Here is a 5,260-nt window from a genome sequence, read left to right on the forward strand (position 1 = left end):
CTAGCCACATTTCAAGTGCTCAATTACCACATATGGCTGGTGGCTACCATGTTGGAGAGCACAGATGGAGAATGTTCCCATCATTGTAGAAAGTTCAATTGGATGGCATTGCTCTAGAGCATAATATGAGACAAAAAATGCAAAACGATTAGTGAAATACCTCCTTTGAAATATAGATCTATGCTTCAAGTTTGGGCTACAGATATCTCACACTTTGTGCAATAGATACAGTTCAGAAAATACAGTATTACTGGAGGAAGGACAAAACTATATCCCAGGCACCTTCTCTTCTGGTTCCTATTGTTGTGGAACAAGTCATCCCAAAACTTAGTGCCTTCAAGCAACAACAGTCACTTTCTGGGGTTCTGGGGGCTGTGCTGAGTGAGGCGGGTTTGGCTCTGGGTCCGTGTACAGTTGCAAATGGTGGCTGGGGCTGGAGTCGGCTCAAAGCCTTTCTTTCACCAGGGTCTGGAGGTTATGTGGCTGTCGGCTGGGACCTCAGCTGGGCGTGTCCTGGAGGAAGCAGTGACACCTCTCAGGACATGGCTTGGGAATTCACACCCAACATCGCACACAAAAATCCTCACCTTCCCCGATTCAAGAGGAGGGAACACAGATGGCCACTCCGACCAGGAGGAGAGTCCTCATCATGTTTGGAGGGTGTGAGATGGACAAGCTTGGGAACTACCATCTGCCACATCTTCTCAGGACAGGCCAAGTGTCCATTTTCACTTCACTGCCTTCCTGGTCTCTGGCCTTGACTACATATGGGAGTCCCAGTTGGCAACTGATTACGTTAAAGGAAAACTAATTGCATAACTTCTGTAGTGCTTTTTCCTGTCAAAGCACTAATTCTAAATTTTATTGTGCCATGGGTCCCTTTGGCAATAAGGTGAAGTCTGTGGGCCCATCAGGATAATGTTTATCAGTACATAAAATAAAAACATAGAATTTCAAAAGAAACCAGTCATATAGAAACACAGCTACCAAAATAGTTAATTAAATAATAATTTAGTAATATGCAGCAAGTTCTAGCAGCAGGTCTAGTAAGTACTGTAATTTCAAAGGTCTGGTGAACCTAAATGGTATTTCGAGATATCTGTGACAGTTGTATGTGATATGGAAGAACTTTGGGAACTATAAGGTGCAGGCTGGGTGCAAGGTGGGCAGAGGGCAGGAAAACAGGAGCTAAACTGCTCAGGGCAAGAAAGTAACAGGAAACTGGATGGGGAAGGGGAAAGTTCTGGAAGGACAGAAAGCTGGAGAGGATGGTCAAAGGTGGAGCCTGAGGAAAAAATTCCCTAGTGAGGAAATTCCCTCTGGCCCAAATGGCCAAGGAAACTTTAGGCACCCCCCACTGGGGTTCCACATGCTTGATTTTGCCTTCCTACCCCCAGCCAATGATGCGGAATTACCTATTGTGGCCACACCATGAGCTACGTCCCTTTTTCTGCCAGTCTAGACTTCTAGCACATGCAAGCAGAGTTGTTGCCTCAGCGTCTTCCCTGAGCCAGTTGGTTCAGTCCCTTCTGTGGGAGTTTAAAGGAATTAATTAACTACACCGTCCTCCTCTGTGCCCAAATTCTAAGCCAAATGAGAGAGCCGGGAATGAGGAGATGGATAGCAAAACATCTGCTTTATTGCTACTAAAATCCGGATTGGAGGGTATGGCTTAGATGTGGGCCTCCGACTTCTCCCCACCACCCACACACCCCATTCTAAAGCTAGGGGAAAGTTGGAGTCTCCAGAACAGACACGCTTCTGCAGGACTGCTGCCTGGCGCTGGTCTAGGGCAGGATGGTGGAGGGGGAAGAAGGCAGAGAGAGGCAAACACACATACACACACACACACACACACACACACACAAAATTTACCTTTAGTATTTTTGATGGACCAGTTCCTTCCCATCAAGAAACATGGACCAACGGCTGTCACTCACCAACCAGGTAACTTACTCCATCTCCAAGGGGAGGAGTGAGGGGTGTGGCAAGAGGTAAGGAGTGCTTAGAAAAAACTCTTAATGAAACCTGAACGATGGAGAATTATCCCCCTCCAACACCCTACCCTGTGTTAGAAGATAAACTGAGGCATAATAAAATTTTAAGAATTTATTTGAGCAAAAATCAGTTTGAATTGGCCAGCATCCAATCTAGCAGATAGAAAAGAGCTCCAAGGAATGTACACGATGACAGACTTTTGTAGGCAGAAGGGAGTAAGAACAAGGAAGCAACACAAGGCAAAAAAATCAGGTTGGTTATTGCAAGGTTCCCTTCCTTGAGAGGATGGCGGGAGTCTGTCAGGCAGATTACCTAACTAGTGCCGATCAGGCGAGTCCCGATTGACTGATTTAAGATCCCATTTCTGGGAGAGCCAAAACTGTAATTAAGTTTCAATTTGGTGACATAGAGCTTAGCATAAGCGACTCCATTTTGGGCCTGTTGTCTTGTTTTACAACACCAGGTATAAATAATAATTATAATTCTATTTTTGTTTCTTATTATTACAAAAAGAAGAGGAGGATCAAGAGGGCTTCCTACCTTGTGACGGGGACTAGAAAAAAAATTTTAACGCATAATCTCATTTAATCCTCACAACAACCCTCAATCGTAGGCAGTTGAACCATATGAAATTGTTGATTTTTGACTTACAAAAATGACAATTTTGTGTCCTTCGATCTAACGGCTCCCCTACTTTAGAGGTAATGTCACTGAGACTTACAGAGGTTAAGTGACTTGCCGTGGACCACAGAGCTACCAAGTGAGCCATCTGGAACTTAATTTAGGCCTGACTCCAGAGCCCACGGTTTGAACTGCTATGGTAAGATGGAAGTTCTCTAGGTGCTGGAATGCTTGGAGAAGCACTCGGAGGATTTCAAGGCTCATTTCATAGAACAGCAACACCCAACTTTCACCTTCCAGGCCTGTGCCAGGGACCAAGATCAGAGAGACAAATAATATTACAGGTTCTGTCTCAAATGGTACCTTGCATATGGTAGGTGCTCAATAAATGTATTTTTAATAGGCTAAGTACTGAAGTTCACCTTATACATGTAGCGTGAGGAAACCCAGCTCTGCTTGGGAGAGGCCTCAACCTTCCGTCGTCCAGCCCTTTACTGTTTACAAAGCTCGTTGGCATGCATTCTCAGAGTTGGTGTGTTTCTTTAAGAGCCTGATTAATGGCTGAAACTGATGACTTAGCCCACTTCCGGAAGAGAATCTCTCCTGCTCAGAATTAAGTAGGCTTACAATAGAAATCAAGGCCAGAGCAAGAGCAGCCTCAGGCCAATTTAGAGAAATGCTAAAGATTCAGATGCAGGGAACTTTCGGATTCTTTTTTGCATTTTTTATGAGCATGAATCCACCCTGAAATGAGATCTCATCTTCATTTCAAATTGCTCCTGGGAAACAGGTCCTACATTAAGTACAATCCAATAGGAAATTCAGCTCCGTGGGGACTCTGGCGGCAGTGGGACCCTGTGGCAGTGAGACTGTGCATCCCAAGATGCATTGATGGCATTTCAGCCTTTAACACCCAATTCCTCAACAGTCGATAGAGTCTGGCTGGAGGACCACCCCAGCCTGGACATTCTGTCTCCTAAACGCCTTCGGAATGAATCCACTTCTATTGCTGCCGTCACCACCCGAGTCCAGATGGCAATAATCTCTTCCCCACATTACTGATCCATTAAAAAGAAAAATCCAATTGTATCATCATATCTCTTCAAACCCTTCAAAATGGTTCCACTGACCCTAGAATAAAGTCCAGACCCCCTCACCTGGCGCCTGCCTAACTCCACACTTCACCTCCCTCCGTCCCCTCCTCTTCTCTCACACTTGGGGCTCCAGCCAACTGGACTTCTTTTACTCCACAAATACTTCACTCTTGAGAAAGCTTTTCTCCAGGCTCTCATGCACACCGTTCCTCTGCCTGGAACATTCTCCCTGTCTCCACTCATCTTGGCCATTATTTCCTCAGATGCTTTCGCTGGTGCTCCTTTGGGCTCCTATATTACCCTGCACGTCCTCCATCCTAATACTTTTCACACTCCATTGTATTTTCTTGCTCACTTCTCCACCTCTCTCACTACATGTGCCTGAGTCATAGTAGGGTTTCAATAAACACTTGTTGAAAGAATAGATGGATAAATAAACAAAAGATGAAATTAAAGATCCACACCCCATGGATTGAAAGGTCTTTAAAATATGTAGCCAGTTATGGACCTGAGAGAACTTTAGCTCTGCTCTGGGAGAGAGACATGGAGTCTCCGGGTTCCAAAGGCATACGTATATCTGGGCGGATCCAAAACCCCATGAAAGCTTCAGCATACACTAGTCCATAATATATAAGGGGTGGATTCCCAAAAGCCCAATACATGGCAGTGACTGTAAATTAGGATTCATTCTTCCTCCTGCAATTTTAATCCCACTCAACAACACCAGGTCTAAGTCCCATCAAAAACGCCATACAACTTGATTTGCTTTTATTATTCATCTCAAACATGACGAAAGCAAGTTTTTCCTGGATTTGAAAAGGACAAAGACCTTAATTTCTTAGCTGCCTGAATGAGCGCTGGATGGGTAGCAGACTTTTTCAAGGACAGTTTTGTTTTAACAATGTCATTGCTGCTGTCTCCTCAAGGGAAGAGGCCGGGGTTACCTGTAAACCCTACAGAGGCCAGCGCTGCCCACCCTGCAGAGACTAGGGGACAAGAAGTGGTTGTTACTCACTCCGAAGAATCTGGATGTTGGAACTTTTAAAGCAAAATCACTAAGCTATGAAAATATTTATTTATGCCTTAAGGACAACAGTTCTTTTAAAACCTCTCTCTCTCTTTTTTATTTTTTGAGGAAGATTAGCCCTGAGCTAACATCTGCTGCCAATCCTCCTCTTTTTGCTGAGGAAGACTGGCCCTGGGCTAACATCCGTGCCCATCTTCCTCTACTTTATATGTGGGACGCCTACCACAGCGTGGCTTGCCAAGCGGTGCCATGTCCACACCCGGGATCCAAACCAGCGAACCCTGGGCCGCCGAAGTGGAATGTGCACACTTAACTATGGTGCCACCAGGCCAGTCCCCAAACCTATATTTAATGTATAAACTAAATCCAAGAAATCTGAATCAAACTTTGCATTACATGAAAGTTCATATAACCACAGCCATGCGTCACTTAATGACAGGGACACGTTCTGAGAAATGTGTTATTAGGGGACTTTGTCATTGTGGGAGCATCATAGAGTATACTTACACAAACCTAGATG

The sequence above is a fragment of the Equus quagga genome, chromosome 3, assembly GCF_021613505.1.
Source record: "Equus quagga isolate Etosha38 chromosome 3, UCLA_HA_Equagga_1.0, whole genome shotgun sequence".
NCBI classification, from domain to species: Eukaryota; Metazoa; Chordata; class Mammalia; order Perissodactyla; family Equidae; genus Equus; species Equus quagga.